The 20,114-nt window shown below is 47.3% G+C and overlaps 1 protein-coding gene across 1 annotated transcript in view; it reads right to left on the bottom strand.

Moving 5' to 3' along the window:
• LYPLAL1 (lysophospholipase like 1) overlaps positions 1-20,114 on the bottom strand; it is a 174,771-nt gene that overhangs the window by 29,550 nt on the left and 125,107 nt on the right. The gene's annotated exons all lie outside the window — the stretch shown is intronic.

Here is a 20,114-nt window from a genome sequence, read left to right as displayed (position 1 = left end):
TAACATTCAGCACTATTCTGTTCCACAGTAACATATGCATCATTACTACTGTGGGTACTTTAAGAAACACATCATGCTTAGGAGTTCAGTGTCTAGGGATCCAGTCAGAACAGCAATGTCCCATCTCTCAATCAATCAATGCAACACATGCAGCGTTGTTTGTTAAAGGAATGAAGCCATGCCAACAGGATTGATAGCTCATGGAGGTGTTCGGAGAAAACTGGCTAAATATAGAGCCCTATTTTTAGCCAGGCCACAAAACACAAAAATTTGAATAATCAAATACAACAGACATTTATTTTGTTCCGTGGACAAAGCTCAGCACATCTTTGTCACTGGAGTCACACAATCCATATAGTGTCTTCTGTGCAACAAGGTGTAGTAAACTTAGTAATCTTGCCTTTTGTAGTTATTTAAGAACAGAGGACCTGATTTGGACTGGTTGCACACATCACACAAATCAATACCTTTAGGAAATGTTACACAGATTCAAAATCGGGACTACAGTAGATTTGCAAATGAGCAACAGCAGCACTATTAGCATAGCATCATGAGAAAGATACTCAATCCTGTAGACTTAATAAAGAAAGAAAATAAACTCTGAAAACGAGCCTTTTGAGATGAAACAAAAGGAAAACATTCAGAAGTAAAACAAGATCAAAGACACTCCTCTGATGAAAGAAACAACTTGCTGCACACACTGACAAGCAAACCCCTATGTCAACATATAATGTGCTAGCACGAGAGCTGCAATCTGTTCCTGCCATGGGGGAGAACCACACTGTTTACATGTCTTCGAGCGAGCATTCATCAAATTAGCTGTACTAATGAATCCACCTTTAAGACCCTGTAGGAAAGGTTACTTACACGTGCTTCCTTTTCTTTGCATTCAGGCACAATTGTACCATTTAGAAAAGATCATACTGTGCCTAACAATCACTTTTACCTGAAATATCTATCAGATCAAATGACTTAAAAAGTGAAAATATTTCCCAATGACCCTCCAAGTCTAGGAATGTCAAACCATGCCAACGAGTAATATAGACGAATCTAATGAAAATAACCTATTTCAAATACGTTTCTAGCACAGTGTTTCCTGGAGCGTTCTTACTGGTTGCAGGAGCTTCCGGGTAGGGTAGGTTAATCACGTATTTTTTCCTCATTTATTAACGCAAATATCTGTGGCACTACAGAGACATTCTCTTTCACTGAATGGCAGAGTTGGAATCATTTTAGTTGAGAAATGTATGTTTAAATATGCTATTAGAAAATGGCGTTTCCACCGAGATCTATTTCACAGGACAGATTACTGTCAGAAGATCACAAGACATAGAATATTATTCTGAGGTTAATTGATTGGCCATAACCCCATTGCCTCTGTTGAAAATGCACTTCATAACTTTATTGACATTGCAACTGAATTAAATGCATATACATGCATGCTAAAATAACATTAATTAAAAGAGATTATAGCTTGAAACTGGATCTGCACAAGCAATTTAAAAATGTCCGTCTAGTAATTACAGAAAAAGGACCACATTTACACAAGCGACTATACATTTTCAGTATAGTACGACACTGTTAAATACAATCAGTTGGCAGAAAAAAACATACCTACTACGTTGCATAATCTGACCAGAATACACTTAATGAAGACTAGCCCAAGCCAAATTGCATTTCATCTCTGCAATTTCATTGCATAATCACTAGTAGAGGATTGCATGTTTGATTTACTGATGCTAGCGCCTAGCTGAGTGAAGAGCAGGGGTGGATAGTGGCGGCATGAGGCGACTAGCTGCTTGAGCTCAGGACCAGGCGGTGTGCGAGAATAGAGGAGGCACAGGAGATGATTACTTTCAAATATCCACCTGCGGCAAGATCTGGGGGTGGTGGGGGGGCGGGGGGTCAGGTGCTAAGCATCATAGCAATTATTGATGCTCAAGATCAAACATCTTGATTTGTTTTCTTTCCCACGTCTAACAGAAATACAGGCAAAATGCTTGCTTTGGTCTGGAATCCAAAGGTGGAGAGGAGCCAAGAGAGGAGGGAAACAAAGACAAATAAGGAGAAACAACAGTATGAGCCGTGTTGACATCATCAATACCACGGATATCCATTACTTCTGCCTGGGACTTGACTTGGTCAACCATGCTGAACCAGGATCTGTATTGGGAAGTGCCAGTACTGAAAGATTTTTCACAAAACTACCCTCGGACACACCCCGAGAGAACCGGCACATCTCAGTCGGTTAGGCTTGCTGATGGCACTTATAGGTATCGAGCAGAGAGATGCACTGGGTAGGAGGATAAATTAAGACCTAAAGGAAGCTGGTTATGTTCCAGTGCAACCAAGCAGTGTCTCTTATGAGAGGTATACTGCTCATCTCGTGACTGACCCTGCTATATTCCAGCGGAGTCAACAAGACTGGTTCTTTCTTGATTCGTCCCACTACTGCCTTTAAAAATAAGTTTACATCCACGGCTCCCGGTAGCCCCTCTAACACTCAGAAGGTGGAGACACAACAATGAAAAGACAGTAGGGCACAAAAGAGAGGAAGGGGAGAAAGAATTAGCTATGGAAAAGCCTGTTGAAGGCAGCACTGAAGAACTTTCAAATACACCATCAGCAACCCCAGGAAGAAAAGCTCAGCTTGATGCAAGTCACTCTGAGGAGGGGTCATATTAACTGTAGACCCTTTAACGACTGGGGTGAATCGAACAATGCACCCATTAATGCCATATTTAAAGTTGTACCCCTACCTTATAGGTTATTAGCGCTAGTGTAACTGGACATTCAGAAGTAAGAGCTAGACCAAAAATTCAAGTGTTCACAAACTCAATATGCTTCAGCCCCAAACTTCAACGCCAACCTGCCTCCGCAGCTCCCGAAATATTCTCCTCCTTAACTGAACACATTCTTTTTATGAGCTGTTTAACTTTTCAGTTAATAATCTACCGCTCTGCGCAAACTTACACCAAACTCAGAAAACATATAGGCCCAGATTTACTAAGCCTTTGCGTTGTCCTTGCGTCGTGCAAGACAACGCAAGGCAAATGCTTAAGTAAGTTGTATAAATCCACTGAAGAGGCGATATGCGCTGCCTTGCGTAACTTTGTAAAGAAATGCAACACAACACAGTGGCTTGCGCTTCATTGCGTTCCATTTCATAATGGTCGCAATTGGAAGTTCCTGTGCATCCACCCAAGGAATCGGACGTAATCCTTAATTTACCAAAATCAGTAAACCCTGGATTGCGCCAAAATGGTACATCAGCCCCAAACATGGAGTAACAAGGAGAAATATATTTATTCCTCATTATTTCCTCTTTCTGTGCATTCTGCATCACACATTAAAAAAAGGAAATTGCCTCCTAGGATAGGTATCCCTTCCTGCACATAACAATGCTGCCTGTAGTGCAGGCCCCCTTGCACAGTTTCGCTAGGCAGCCAGGTAGCGAGCGAATAGTGCCATGTCTTAGATATGACGCTCTTCAGCGCTCTCCTTTTCACACAATGCAGCATAGCAGCTTGGCATGCTGCATCGACTATTGTTAAATATGCCCCCTAGTTTGTATATAAATGCTGTTGTGAACTGCAAGGACACTCTCAGTTGCAATAGCTAACTCTTTGTGTTCTAATGGATGCTTTTATTCCATGTTGTAATAAGTCTTATGAGCTATCCCTCCGCTCCATGTGTTATGATTTAGTAAAGCAGCTAAAATGTACATAATAACAAAGATTATGGGACGATTGGATAGTTCCTTTTGGAAATATTGAGCTATCAATGACAAAGAGCTCTAAATCATGTTATAAATGAAAAGTAGTAGTACACGTTTTCATTCAAAGTTGTGGCCTAATAGAAGATTACAGAAAAATTGAACCCATAATTGTAGGCTATGCGTTTAACTAGGGTTTCTACATTTTCAAAAGAATCGATTATTTTCTGGGGTCATTTATTTTTGCAACCAAAATATCGAAAATAGATACTGCACCTAAACACTTCGCTGACCAATCAATGATTATTAATATACAGTTTCAGATGCAAGACTGTGGTTCAGAGGCTGAGAACACCAGAGATAAAAATGCAGCAGAAAAAGAGACCCGGGAGGAACGTGATGTAACAAAGCAAAAATCTTTAGCCAAGATAAAACAAAGCGATGGCAGCCCAGAAGGCATCTTCACAATGGTATATGAAACTTAACTAAATTAAAATCCTTATCCCAAAGGGAAGGTTTACAAGTTCAGTGAAAGGAGAGCTGGATGAAGCTCAACGCGAACAGAAATCGGATTTATTTATTTAGAAATTCCGAAAGAAAAAACAAACCGATAAGGTGAAGACATTCGTCCATAAAGAAGCTAAAAACACAGTGACAAAGTTCATTTGATCTCAATATACTTCATTTGCTTTGAAGAAAGGAATAAGATCTCCAACTCAGCAGTTGCTGGGGCATTTGTAAATCATGTTGTCTCAGTCTCCTCAGACCCATCAAGGAGCTTTGTTCCGCCAGGGCAGTGCCTGCATAATACGAGTGTTTTATTATCCAAATACTTCATGGTTTCAGATATGGCAAAGTAGGAGGCCCTGGCAGAGCTATTGCAGCACATGGCTGAAAGGTCTACTCTAACCCTATTTCATACACTCTGCCAGAACATGGTTGGCTCTCATTAATCCTCACCATAGTTGCATAATGCTTCTATCCCTTTGTTCACAACCTAGGAAAGAACACAGCTTATCTGTTCTTCTTGCAGGCCCATATCCTCCATAATCAGAGACTATAAACAATATTAGAACATTGGAATGTTGGGGGCTCCATTGAAGACAATGAAGTACTCCATGCTTTTACGGGCCGGTAAAGGCCCGCAAAGCAACATTCCAATGTTGTTTTCAAAGGCCTCTCGTAGCCCGAGGGAATTTAAACCTCTCGAACTCCGAGAGGCCTTTGTTTTATTTGTTTGAACATTCTGCCCTCTAGTGGCAGAATGTTCTAATAGCCTTAGAGCCCTTCGTAGCTGGGCTATACCGGCTATTAAAGTCCCTACTGAAAGGTCTATCTATCCCCCAGAATAACATTGGAGCTGCCTTATTACATTTTAGAAGTGCAATTTTCAAATGGGAGGAGGTAAGCAGTTCATGTTTGGTGTCTCCAGAATCACAACTTAAAATCCTAACTTACAGTAAAGTCGGTATTTAAAATGCAATTCTGAAAATGGCACTTTCAAAAAGTTTTATATGTGGCGGGCTGCACTCCAATCTTTACAAAAACGCTCAAAGGCACAATTTTAACATTTAGTCAGAACGCTCGAAGGCATGAATTTTGGCATGCAACCCTTGTCTGCGTTTCATCCAGACACACGTAATTCATGCCTTTGAGGATTCTGACTAAATTTTCAAACTGTGCCTTTGAACGTTTGTGTAAAGACTGGAGTGCATCCTGCCACAATATGAAAGTATTTACATTTATGTCCATCGGCAGTTTGCACTTTATAATGGTTTAAATTACAAGCATCGACATACACTGCAGATTTACTAGCATACTCGCAACAACAAACATTTGTGTTTCATTGATTGTTGGTGAGGTTGCATGGCACACAAGTGGATTGAACTTTATTTATACCTTTGTTCATCTCACTTTCACTCACTGTATTTTACTTTCCAAAATGAGCTTTTTTCAACAGCACAGTGTAACTTTTGATAATTCGTTGCATATTTTTTACAAAATGGATAGTTTCAGTTAAGCATTAACCAAGTTACTTTTCCACAGTATCCCGGTTACAGCAAATTTTTCCACGGATGACTGGATATTTTTCTTCTTGGCATTAGACCATCCTGAGCACTGAGGGTTCATAGTATTTAGTTTGTTTTCTTCACAAGCACAGGTTCGTTTGGGGCTATTTAAAGAAACTATTTTCACCTGATTCTCCTTATGGAGCAGGCATTAGAGGGGCTGTGCAATAGCGGTCAGATTTTGGATTCTTATCTTACTTCAATAAGATGTGGTCATCGTAAATTCAACACCATGTTTACTGGGGTCTCTCTGTGGTGTTTTACTTCGCAGTATAATCAGTAGAATTCAGCATACAAGTTTATTATAGTTTAGCCACAGGATTTCACAGCATCTGAACAGGGTTTTAAACATGCAGTTTCTGTTCTGTTTTTTTGATTCAGGGGATTGAACGTGTTCTATCAAGTGATTTTTTGGGGGGGGGGGATTACCACCTCTTTTCTTGTTTTAAGTTACCCATGGGCACACATTACGGGGAGAGTTATGCATGAGTTGTTCTATAATTTATATGTCACACAAGCTTGACTTGTACTTGTACTTAGGGTGCTAACAGGATTTTTTTCAACCTTTTGTATTGTAGTTACCCCAGCAGAAAGAAATCTTCCCAAAATGCATTGGGTAAAGGTTGGAATAGATGACAGTTACATTGTCATATGTTGTAGAAATATGCTTGAAGCGACTCTGTGTACGTTTTCTGAACACTACTGTTTGCGAATAAAACATGAACAATCTAGAAATCCTCATTTTGTTTGAATAAATATCCAAGACTGACAAAACTATGATAAAATGTTAAATTTTTCTTAAAAAGGTTCAAAGAATGTTGAAAATAAAGGAGTGATGTCGGTACAGCTGTGCATTCTGGAAAGGATGCAGCACTTGGGCACCAGCTTTTTGATCAAGTTCACGCACGTCTGGAGGGAACACAAACCAGAGTCGCACACCAAAATTCATCCCTTTGATTGAGCGTTCTGACTAAAAGTTAAAACTGTGCCTTTGAGAGTTTGTGCATCCTGTCACAACTAAAAGTAGTTACATTTCTATCCACCTGCAGCTTGTACCCTAAAACTGTTTAAAGTACAAGCATCATCAACATACATTGAGGATTTACTAGCATACTCGCACAGTCGCCCCAAACATTTATCCGCAGGGTGGAGGGTGGTATGGAATTGGCGTAAGATCGAAGACGCCAAGCTGCGGGAAGTATTGAATGAGACAATACAGCTTGGATCTCAGTCCGGAGACCTGGATTTGAAGTATGAAGAATTCTTACATCGGTTGAGGCTACCCATTGACGAAGTAGCCCCTGCCCACAGGGAAAGAATAACGAATAGCATGAAGGGCGCCCCATGGTACACGCAAGAACTTAGAGGGGAAAAACAAGCTCTCCGTCAATGTGAGCGACTATGGCGGAAATTTTTCGTTCCAGAGTCGAAGGAGGCATACAAAGTAAAATTGGCCCTCTATAAAGCTTCAATTATCAGAACCAAATCTGTGCATTATGAAGCAAGGATCAGTGAGGCGACAGATACTCAGAAAGAGACTTTTAACGTACTCAGGGAGCTGAGTTGTCTGAAAGAGCCAAGGACAGTCGCCAGTCAAGCTGACTGTGACAAGATACAGGATTTCTTTTTAACTAAGGTTGAAGACATTATCATAGATATAGGTAACACATGCATCACCCCATGCCTCCTGTTAGTGGGGGACCGGCCTGACTTTCAGGGCACTGCCCTTTCTGTGTTCCCTGTGCTCGAACCACATGATTTAGCTCACAATGTGTCAAAAGTAAAAATCGGGGTCACCTGAGGACCCTTGTCCTCTGAAGCTATTCAAAACGATCATTCTAGTGATATTGGATGAGGTGTTGTCCCTACTAAATCTCTCTTTGGCGACAGGAAAGGTACCACAGAAATTTAAGGAAGCCTTGGTGATCCCGCTGCTGAAAAAGGCGGGGGCAGACGCCAGGATTCTTAAAAATTTCCGACGTACTCAGAGTCCTCTCGTCTTTCATTGAACAACATCAGCTGTTACAAAATCGGCAAGCCGGGTTCAGGGCTCAAAACAGCACTGACTTGGTGATGCTTTCAGTGCTGGACGACCTGCGGCTTGCAGCTGATAAGAAGACTCCCTCAGCTCTAAATTTTATTAGCTTTCTCAGCCGCATTTGACACGGCGAACCACGTACAGTTGTTAGCCCGTGTCCGGTGGCTGTGAGTCACTGGGAAGGTCCTCCAATGGATTACTTCTTTCCTGGAGGATCGGTCTCAAAGAGTCCAACTAGGAGATTGCACGTCTAGGCAGGGCAACCTACGATGGGGCGTCCCACAGGGCTCCGTGCTGTCCTTTTAATATTTACCTTCAGCCTCTGATAAATGCACTGGCAAAAACGGATTGCCAGGTGTTTAACTACGCTGATGACACCCAACTAATTGTGCGAATTGACAACTCCCCCGACTCACAGCGTAATGTCCATAATATTCTCGGGTTCACTATGAATTGGATGACCTCTAATTCATAAAAGGTAAATCCAGATAAAACAAAAGTGCTTTCTCTTACCTCAGGGGTCTCGCCCTGGTCAAGTCTTTTTTGGCCTCAAGAGCTGGGCACCACCCAGATATAGGTGCCAGCAGTGAAGAGCCTAGGTATTAAGTGTGACACTGGATTGACCCTAAATAGCCAGTTATCTGCTGTTGTGGGGAGCTGTATTGGCTTGATGCGGCAACTTCTGAAACTGGTGACCCTGCTGTCTTTCTCCACCATGCAGACGGTAGTGACAGCATTAATCTTGTCACACTTAGACTATGGCAATGCAGTCTACACTGGGCTTCCCGAAAAACTCCTGGGGAAGCTCCAAGTGGTTATGAACGATGCGGCAAGGTTGATTTATAAATTGCCAAGAAGAGCCCATGCCACCCCTCTGCTACAACAGTTACACTGGCTTCCCATTAAGCAAAGGGTTAGATTTAGGGGGCTGTGCATTGCACACAAGTCTCAGTATGGAGAGGCACCCAAATACATCAAAGACCGCCTGAGGCCTTATGCGCCAGGACGCTGTCTTCGGTCGTCAAGAGTCTAGCTTGTTAGTCTGCCCACGTTTCAATAGAACTACTCTAGGGGGCAGGGCATTTTCAGTTACTATCCCCCAGATCTGGAACAAGCTACCGGACGGTATGCGTAAGGAAGCCAGGTTACTACCGTTCCGGAAGAAATTTAAGAGCCTTCTGTTTACAGAGGCGTTTGGATAAGGATTCTGGATCTTCTGATTTATGTTACAGCGCTTAGAGACGTTCTGGTGATAGGCGCTGTTAGACCTGTCAGCCCTTTGGGTGGTCCCTCCTCATCATTATTTATTTTGTCCCACTTTTGCCTCAAACCCTGTTTGAATTTTTCCTTTTTGGGAACCACCAGACTTTTTCGTGTTGCTGCAGATTCAGGGAGCCATTTTAGCTACCCCTGAAACTTCTGTCTGAGGGCTTGGAGCACAAAATGGTGGCCACCTGTGACATCACCAGCATCCACTGGAACCTGCTAGCACCTTCCAGAACATTCCAGAACCCTGTGACAGTTGGAGGCGGTTTAGAATGTTGGGAAGCTAAGACAGAGAGTTGGCAGTTGGCAGTTGGCACCTGACTGGTGAAGAGTGAGCAGCACAAACTTGAAGGAGGAAGGAGTGAAGCAGCAGGGGTGGAAACTTGTGCCTGGAGTGGGGTCCATAAACCCACCCTTGATACTAGTCCCTACTGACTGAGCCCAGCCTGGAGCCCTGTGCGGGAAGAAGTCAGAAAAACCATCCTAAGGACCTGGACAGCAGGAACAGGCCTTAGAAACAAGAGAACAGCAAGATCCTGACCTGGAAACTGGTTTCCCTGAAGTCCGACGTCGAGTAGCCTAAGACCTGGAGCCCGAGGTGGGGAAGCGGCGCTGACTGGAAAAGCAGACGTCGTACCCGGAGCCGCCAGAGGTCGAGAGAGGGCGCCGTCAGAGGTCGTGAGGAATACCAGAGGTCGAGGAGGAAGTCACCCGAGGTCGAGTGAGCGGCGTCATCGGAGGAGTGAAGTCTGCCCTCCGGAGTCGTCGGAGACCGAGGTGAAGTGTAACGGAGGTCGGGAGTGAGGATCGCACTCCGGAGTCGCCGGAACCTGTGGGAATCGTGCCGGAGGTCGGGAGTGAGGATCGCACTCCGGAGTCGCCGGAAATCTAAGGAGAGGAGCACCGGAGGTCGGGAGTGAGGATCGCACTCCGGAGCCGCCGGAAGTCGACATCGAGGCAAGGCCGGCCGACGTCATCGAATCCGAGGTCGCCATCGGACCGGAGCCGCCCGAAGTCGACATCGAGTAAAGACTGCCCGACGCCATCGAATCGGAGGTCGAGATCGAGCCGAGGCCGCCGACATCGAGACCGGAGCCGCCTACCGGCGTCGTCAAAGAACTGACATTGTGCCGAGGCCGCCGACGTCGATCTGGAACCGCCTCACGGCATCGACACGACTCCAGCGGCGTCGGAGCATCCGAAAAAGGGCAGTAAGTGGAGTAGAGGGCGCCTAAGGCCCTGTGGAGACCTGAGAGACTGCTCTAAGGGGCTAGGGAGGTGCTGGAACCAACCTGACGGTGCCAGGGGTGAACTGGGACTAATCTAGAGAAGTTGTGTGGAGGGAGAGAGCCAGGTCTCTGGAATTTCCCCCCTTTATCTACCTCAGTTTAGGCCTCAGCCTTGACCAAGCCAGGGAGTAGACACCCCCAAGCCTTCCACATCCCCACAAGCTGTGCCTGGGCCAAATCAGCCCTTAGGAATTCAAAAGTGATCTGATTCCATGAGTGTCACTGTCAGCTTTTAAGTATTTGTTAGGGGCATTGTATTTATTGTATTTAACCTATTTATTGTTCCACTGTATTTATTGGTCCACAGTATTTATTGATGCACAATATTTATTGGTTACAGTATTTATTGCCTCAGAATATTTAATTGCCTGTCTGTATTGCACTTTTATTTATGCCTTCAGTATTTATGATCACCCCTATTTATTGAATCAGTAAGCCAGTATTTATTTGTCCTGCACTTTCTAAAAAGTTTGTATATTGTGATTGTTATTTATTTTATCCAATCAGCAACTAAGAGAAAAAGAAGATAAAGAAAGTTATTTTTATAATTTTTACGGTGTAGAGTCGTTTTTGGAACGGATGCACGCATGGTTATTGTTTGGGTATGTTGTATGCTTAGCACGGAGCCTGATTCCTGACCACTCGAGCCAAGCTACCACAGTGTGTCCGGAAGACCACCACCACCCCTTCTAGTGTGGGAGTGGTTTTCCAACATAATTGGTGTTCAGTGGTGGGATAGAGCTGTGCCTACGCATACTCAACAATAACTGTGGGTAGTCCATAGGCCTACACCGGGAGTTATCTCAAGAGCGGCCTTCCTAATTGTGGGTTTTTGTTTTTTTCCAAATTTACTCTGGTGGTGGGAGGAGGTATTATTAAAGGTACCCCCCTGCATAGTTACTGCACAAAACCTGTCCTCTAACCTGAGTGGGCGAGATGGAGTTTGTACTAGAAAATCTAGAAACGTACACTGTGGCCCAACTCAGGGAGTTTTGCCAGCGGGAGGGGGTGTACTGTCCCCCAGGAGCAAAGAAGGGTGCACTCCAAACCAGCTTAAGGGCTTGGGGGGAGGCACGCCGAGAAAGCAAGGCTGAGGAGGAGGACAGGGATAGAGAGCCTGACCCCGAGGGGGCTGAGATGTACCAACCTGAGGTGGGGAACCTGTCAGCAGGGCCCAGAACCATTTCTAGGAAGGGCAGCAGTGCCTCTAGCGGTGGCTTGTCTGAGGTGGAGTTAACAGACCGGAGGGAGAAAAGACAGCTCACATGGGACTTAGCAAGGCTGGAGAAGGAGAAGGAGGAGCAGAGGATGGCCCATGAATTACGACTGAAAGAAATAGATCTTCAGATCTTGAGAATCGGGGCACAACCTGTTCCTAGTGGTGGCAGCCAAACCCAAGAGATCACCAGGGAACCTAAACCATACCTGCCAAAGGACATAGTAGCTAGCTATGGAGTGGGCGACGATATCGCCAAGTGGCTAGCGGCCTATGAGGTCTCGTTGAGGGCCCATGGGGTTCCAGAGAAGTACTGGGGAGGGGGATTGTACAAGTACATGCCTCCAGCTGGTAGGGATGCATTATTGGCCCTCGAGGAGGATGAGCAGACCCACTACCCCACCATGAAACTGGCGCTCATCAGAAAGTTTGGATTAACACCTGAAAAGTACAGACAGAAGTTCAGGGGTAGTCACAAACTGGGCACACAGAATTGGGTGGACTTCCTGGACTATGCAAAGAAGGCACTGGAAGGTTGGATTCAGGGCAGTGAAGTGAGGAACTACGAGGGGTTGTTTGACCTGGTACTGAAGGAACACCTGCTCGAGAAATGTTTCCCTGAACTGCGGCAACACCTGGTGGATAGCAAGCTGACCAGTCCCCGGAAGCTTGCTGAGGAGGCGGACATTTGGGCTAGTACCCGGGTGTCCACAAGGGGGACTGGAGGGGATACTCAAAAGGCCGGACAGGGCGCCCCCCAGAAGAAAGAGGGAGGGGAAAAGAAAAAGGAGTTCTCCAAAGGCCCCCAAAATAACTTCCAAGGGAAGGGAACAGGATTCACCCCTAAGGCTAACCCACCCAGAAACCCTAATCCTGGCCAGAGTCAGCAGCCAAGGGTTGTCCATTGCTATGAGTGCGGTGGCGTTGGACACTATAAAGGAGATCCGAAGTGCTTGAAACGACCACCCCCTCCCACTGGAGGAAAGACCCCCGGAGTAGCTAGTGTAGTGCTCGGGGAGGAGATGCCCTTAACTAAGGGAAGGGAGTGGGCGGGTGTCACTTTAGTGTCCCTGGGAGAACGGGAGATGGTTCCCAAGATCCAGGTGCCCGCAAATACCGCAAAGTATGGGCAATGGGTCACCATCAACGGCCAAAGAGGGGAGGCTCTGAGAGACACAGGAGCCAGTATGACTATGGTGCGTAGCCAACTGGTGTCTCCAGAGCAGGTAATTCCCGATGTACTCCACCCAGCCGCGATGGCTGACGGCAGAACAGGCCACTATCCAGTGGCCGAGGTTCCCTTTGAATGGGGGGGGGTTGCAGGTTCACTTCGAGTTGCCGTAAGCCCGGCCGTGCCAGTCGATTGTCTGCTGGGGAATGACATGGAGCACAACGCTTGGAAGGAGGTGGAATACCGGACTCACACTGAGATGCTGGGTACACCTGACTGGGCCTGTGTTAGCACAAGGTCCGCGACTACCCGAAGAGGGAGTTCATTTCGGCTGGAGCCTGGAACAAAGGCCCAGCCAGCTGCCAGTCAAGGGAAGAACCGAGGACAGGAGGAGCCTGCCTCGGCGTCCCCACCCCGTAGGACGGATAGGCCACCGGAGGTGGTGGACCAGGAGTCTGCGGTGGGGGACGTTACCAACCTGGAGGACCTACCCATCCCTGCCGAGTGGCACGTGGAGGGAGGCCCGTCCAGGGAGGAATTCTGCCAGGGCCAGAGGGAGTGCCCTACCCTTGAGGGGCTGAGGCGACAGGCCGAAGCCCAGGCAGCAGGGAACGTTGAAGGGAACTACAGTGTTTACTGGGAGGATGGCCTCCTCTACAGTGAACCCAAGGCACCCCTACATGGATCGTCACGAGCCTTGGTAGTTCCTCAACGTTATCGAGCCTTCCTTCTGGAGTTGGCTCACGAGATACCATTGGCAGGACACCTGGGGCAAGACAAGACCTTCGCCCGTCTTGTCCCACACTTTTATTGGCCTCAGATGAAAGTGTCGTCCGATACCTACTGCCGGACATGTGTGTCTTGCCAAGCCAGTGGGAAAACAGGGGTGAAGCTGAAAGCTCCCCTGGAACCACTTCCTGTCGTTAGCACCCCCTTTGAAAGGGTGGGCATCGACATTGTGGGTCCGTTAGATCCACCGACTACAGCTGGTCACAGGTTTATCCTGGTTCTGGTGGATCATGCCACACGGTACCCAGAGGCAATACCTCTGAGGACCATAACAGCACCTGTTGTGGCTAGGGCCCTGATGGGAATCTTTACCCGAGTGGGTTTTCCCAAGGAAGTTGTGTCCGACAGGGGGACCAACTTCATGTCAGCGTACATGCGGGCCATGTGGAAGGAGTGTGGAGTGACATACCGGTTAACCACTCCTTACCACCCCCAGACCAATGGTCTGGTGGAGAGGTTTAACAAAACCTTGAAGGGCATGATCAGAAGTCTGCCTGAAAGCCTGCGGAGGAAATGGGACGTCCTCCTACCCTGTTTACTTTTTTCCTACAGGGAAGTGCCACAGAAGGGAGTGGGCTTCAGCCCCTTCGAGCTTCTGTATGGGCACCCTGTACGTGGACCTCTCAACCTGGTGAGAGACGGATGGGAAAGAACTCCCAGAAAGCTTCCCCAGGATGTGGTGAGCTACATGCTGGCCTTCCGGAGCCAAATGGCTAAGTTGTGGAAGCAAGCTTCTGACAACTTGGAAGCCAGTCAAGCAGTAATGAAGGCGTGGTATGACCACAATGCTCACCCGGTGGAGTTGGAGCCTGGCCAGAAAGTGTGGGTGATCGAACCGGGAGAGCTTAGTGCCCTCCAGGATCGCTGGTCAGGACCCTTTGAGGTGTTGGAGAAGAAGGGTAAGGCTACCTACTTGGTGAACCTGAAGATCCCTCGTCAGCCCCTGCGGGTGCTGCATGCCAACCGCCTCAAACCCCACCATGAGAGGCCCGAAGTCATCTTGATGATGGTGACTGACGGAGGAGAGGACGTGGAAAGCGAGCCTCTCCCTGATCTGTTTGCGTCTCAAGAGAAGGATGGGTCGGTGGAGGGAGTGATTCTCTCCCCATCTCTAACTCCTGAACAGCAGGAGGACTGTCGCCAGGTCCTGGGGCAGTACTCCTCGTTGTTCTCCCTTGTCCCGGGTAGGACTCACCTGTGCGTCCATGACGTGGACACAGGAGACAGCCCACCTGTGAAGTCCAAGATCTACCGGATGTCAGACAAGGTGAAGGCCAGCATTCATAGTGAAGTCACTAAGATGCTGGAGCTAGGAGTGATCGAACCTTCTAGCAGCCCCTGGTCCAGTCCGGTGGTGTTAGTACCAAAAGCTGCACCACCGGGTGCCCAACCAGAACTGAGGTTCTGTGTGGACTATCGGGGACTGAATTCAGTGACCAAAACTGATGCTCATCCGATCCCTAGGGCGGATGAATTGATTGACCGGCTGGGAGCTGCCCAATATCTAAGTACCTTTGACCTTACTTCAGGGTACTGGCAGATCTCTTTGACTGATGGAGCAAGGGAAAGGTCAGCCTTCTCCACGCCCAATGGCCACTACCAGTTCTGTGTGATGCCCTTTGGGCTCAAGAACGCACCTGCCACGTTTCAGCGCCTGGTAAACCAGATCCTCACCGGAATGGAGAGTTTCTCTGCTGCTTATCTGGATGACATAGCCGTCTTCAGTAACAGCTGGGAGGATCACTTGCGTCACCTGCAAGCTGTTCTCCAGGCCCTGAGACAAGCTGGATTGACGATCAAGGCCAGCAAGTGCCAGATCGGGCAGGGGTCGGTAGTGTACCTTGGACACTTGGTGGGTAGGGGAGCGGTGCAACCCCTCCAGGCGAAGATCAAGGCCATCATGGCCTGGGAACCCCCCAAGACACAGACTGAGGTCCGAGCATTTTTGGGCCTCACGGGATACTACCGCCGCTTCGTGAAGGGGTACGGTACCATCGTAGCCCCCCTCACGGAGCTCACGTCCAAGAAACAACCTCGACGGGTAGTCTGGACGGAGGCTTGTCAGCAAGCCTTTGAGAGATTGAAGAAAGCCATGTGCGAGGCCCCGGTCTTAAGGGCCCCAGACTTTTCCAAGGAGTTCATTGTCCAGACAGATGCATCAGAACATGGCATTGGGGCAGTGTTATCGCAACTCAACGAAGAGGGTCTGGATCAACCCGTGGTCTTCCTATCCCGGAGACTACTTCCCAGGGAACAGAAGTGGAGTGCAATAGAGCGTGAAGCCTTTGCAGTGGTATGGGCTCTGAAGAAGTTGCGGCCATACCGGTTTGGCTCGCACTTCCTAGTTCAGACCGACCACAGACCCCTTCGTTGGCTGATGCAAATGAAGGGGGAGAATCCCAAGTTGTTGAGGTGGTCTATTTCCCTACAGGGAATGGACTTTCAGGTGGAACATCGGCCTGGAGTGGACCACGCCAATGCAGACGGTCTCTCAAGGTATTTCCGCCTTAGTGATGAGAACTCCCAAGGGGTTGGGTAGCTCTCCCCACTTTCAGCTGGGGGGGACGCGTGTTAGACCTGTCAGCCCTTTGGGTGGTCCCTCCTCATCATTATTTATTTTGTCCCACTTTTGCCTCAAACCCTGTTTGAATTTTTCCTTTTTGGGAACCACCAGACTTTTTCGTGTTGCTGCAGATTCAGGGAGCCATTTTAGCTACCCCTGAAACTTCTGTCTGAGGGCTTGGAGCACAAAATGGTGGCCACCTGTGACATCACCAGCATCCACTGGAACCTGCTAGCACCTTCCAGAACATTCCAGAACCCTGTGACAGTTGGAGGCGGTTTAGAATGTTGGGAAGCTAAGACAGAGAGTTGGCAGTTGGAGCTGGCAGTTGGCACCTGACTGGTGAAGAGTGAGCAGCACAAACTTGAAGGAGGAAGGAGTGAAGCAGCAGGGGTGGAAACTTGTGCCTGGAGTGGGGTCCATAAACCCACCCTTGATACTAGTCCCTACTGACTGAGCCCAGCCTGGAGCCCTGTGCGGGAAGAAGTCAGAAAAACCATCCTAAGGACCTGGACAGCAGGAACAGGCCTTAGAAACAAGAGAACAGCAAGATCCTGACCTGGAAACTGGTTTCCCTGAAGTCCGACGTCGAGTAGCCTAAGACCTGGAGCCCGAGGTGGGGAAGCGGCGCTGACTGGAAAAGCAGACGTCGTACCCGGAGCCGCCAGAGGTCGAGAGAGGGCGCCGTCAGAGGTCGTGAGGAATACCAGAGGTCGAGGAGGAAGTCACCCGAGGTCGAGTGAGCGGCGTCATCGGAGGAGTGAAGTCTGCCCTCCGGAGTCGTCGGAGACCGAGGTGAAGTGTAACGGAGGTCGGGAGTGAGGATCGCACTCCGGAGTCGCCGGAACCTGTGGGAATCGTGCCGGAGGTCGGGAGTGAGGATCGCACTCCGGAGTCGCCGGAAATCTAAGGAGAGGAGCACCGGAGGTCGGGAGTGAGGATCGCACTCCGGAGCCGCCGGAAGTCGACATCGAGGCAAGGCCGGCCGACGTCATCGAATCCGAGGTCGCCATCGGACCGGAGCCGCCCGAAGTCGACATCGAGTAAAGACTGCCCGACGCCTTCGAATCGGAGGTCGAGATCGAGCCGAGGCCGCCGACATCGAGACCGGAGCCGCCTAACGGCGTCGTCAAAGAACTGACATTGTGCCGAGGCCGCCGACGTCGATCTGGAACCGCCTCACGGCATCGACACGACTCCAGCGGCGTCGGAGCATCCGAAAAAGGGCAGTAAGTGGAGTAGAGGGCGCCTAAGGCCCTGTGGAGACCTGAGAGACTGCTCTAAGGGGCTAGGGAGGTGCTGGAACCAACCTGACGGTGCCAGGGGTGAACTGGGACTAATCTAGAGAAGTTGTGTGGAGGGAGAGAGCCAGGTCTCTGGAATTTCCCCCCTTTATCTACCTCAGTTTAGGCCTCAGTCTTGACCAAGCCAGGGAGTAGACACCCCCAAGCCTTCCACATCCCCACAAGCTGTGCCTGGGCCAAATCAGCCCTTAGGAATTCAAAAGTGATCTGATTCCATGAGTGTCACTGTCAGCTTTTAAGTATTTGTTAGGGGCATTGTATTTATTGTATTTAACCTATTTATTGTTCCACTGTATTTATTGGTCCACAGTATTTATTGATGCACAATATTTATTGGTTACAGTATTTATTGCCTCAGAATATTTAATTGCCTGTCTGTATTGCACTTTTATTTATGCCTTCAGTATTTATGATCACCCCTATTTATTGAATCAGTAAGCCAGTATTTATTTGTCCTGCACTTTCTAAAAAGTTTGTATATTGTGATTGTTATTTATTTTATCCAATCAGCAACTAAGAGAAAAAGAAGATAAAGAAAGTTATTTTTATAATTTTTACGGTGTAGAGTCGTTTTTGGAACGGATGCACGCATGGTTATTGTTTGGGTATGTTGTATGCTTAGCACGGAGCCTGATTCCTGACCACTCGAGCCAAGCTACCACAGTGTGTCCGGAAGACCACCACCACCCCTTCTAGTGTGGGAGTGGTTTTCCAACAGGCGCTCTATAAATACAATTTAACATAACTACAAACATTTATGATTCATTAATTGTCGGTGAGGTCACACAGCACACAAGTGGCTAATGCTTTATTCATACGTTAGTTCATCTCACTTTCACTGTATTTTCCTTTCCAAATTGAGCATTTTCCAACAGAACACTGCAACACTTATGGTAATTCACCGTATATTTTTTGCAAAATTGATAGTTTCAGTTAAGCATTAACAGAGTTAATTTTCCACAGTATCCTGGTTAAAGCAATGGTTTACGAGGATGACTGGATATTTTTCTGCTTAGCTTTAGAGCACCGTAAGCACTGGGGGTTCATAGTCTTTTGTTTGTTTTCTTCACAAACACAGGTTAAGTCAGGACTATTTAAAGAGATTACTTTGACCTTATTCTCCTTATGGAGCAGGCTTTGGAGGGGCTGTGTACAGCTGTCAAATATTTTTCTTACATAATTAAGATATGGTCTTACACACCATGTAAATGAATTGCATTATACTTCTGTAGTTTTACACGTTTACTGGGGTCTCTCTGTGGTTCACTTCACAGTATAATCAGTAGAATTCAGCATACAAGTTTATTATAGTTTGGCCACTAGCTTTCTCAGCACGCGAACAGGGTTGGAAACATGCATTTTTTGTTCTGTTTTGTTGATTTGGGGGGGATGGGGGTTAACGTGTTCTATCAAGTGATTTTTTGTTTTTTTGGATTAACACCTCTTTTCTTGTTTTAAGTTACCCATGGGCACACATTATGGGGAGGGTTATGCATGAGTTCTATAATTTATAGGTCACACAAGCTTAACCTGATTCGATTATGACTTTTGCTAGGTAACCATCACATACTTAGGGTGCTAACAGGATTTTTTTCAACCTTTTGTGTTGTAGTTACCCCTGAAGAAGGGAATCTTCCTGAAATGCATTGGTTATACATTAGAATGGATGACAGTTACATCGTCATATGTTGTAGAAATATGCGTGAAGCAACTCTATGTGCGAATACAGCATGGAAGATCTGGAAATCCTCATTTCGTTAGGATTTAAAAAAATCAAAACACTGACAAAACTATGACAAATGTTAAAAATGATTTAACAAATGTTTAAAGAATGATAAAAATGATGGAGTGATGTCATCACGGCCTGGGACTGATACACCATTTGGGAACCAGCTTTTTGATCAACTGTAAGAAAGTTGGCATTATCTTGTGATTAGCCATTTAGTGCCTGCAGTCTGTCTCTGGTCACATAACTGGGTGTCGCGGACAGATAAGCTTTGTATATTCCTCCTAAACAGCCACACACAATAGAGAGCTTAGGTGTCCCTGGATGGGCCATCATGGGCAGGATAGGAAGAAGGAGCTGGGCACAGCCTGACTTACACTTGAATAAGTTCTTTCCTGCCTCCACACAAAAGGCTGCATACCCCCTGTAATTAGTCTGGAGCCATGGAAAGCAGGATGCCTGGGGACTTCAAAGGGAAACCGCTAGAAGTTTCTCCCCCATTTCAAAAGGCACAACTGGGAAGAAATCCTGGACCTCAGACATCAACTCTTCAGTACACTCTGGATCTGTGGATACTTTGCCACACAGGACTGCTAGGCTGCTACAAAGACTGCCATTCTGCTGGACTGCTGCTCTAAAGGAGCTGACCTGCTGCCAGGGGAAGAAGAACTGGACCTGCAACTTCACTTTCAATCAAGGACTCCAGAGTGATTCCAAGGACTATTCTACTGGCCTCCTGATCTGAGCCTCAGGGATACAAAAGGCTCCCCAACCAGCTCCTGGACCTAGCTGCAGCAAATTCCTGACCCCCCTCCACCCACACCCCCAAGTGGTGCCTATCAGGTCCTGGACCCTTGGTGTGGCTCACGGGCTCTTAAAAAGAAGCTTTTGGTCTCTTCGTGACCGCGAATGGACCAGTTTTCACAGAGACCGTGTCGCTAGCACCAATTATCAGCACTAGCAGCCAT

This window comes from Triturus cristatus, chromosome 6 (assembly GCF_964204655.1).
Source record: "Triturus cristatus chromosome 6, aTriCri1.1, whole genome shotgun sequence".
NCBI lineage: Eukaryota > Metazoa > Chordata > Amphibia > Caudata > Salamandridae > Triturus > Triturus cristatus.
The sequence above is the reverse complement of the archived record's forward strand: the minus strand, read 5'-3'. Positions and strand labels throughout refer to the sequence as shown.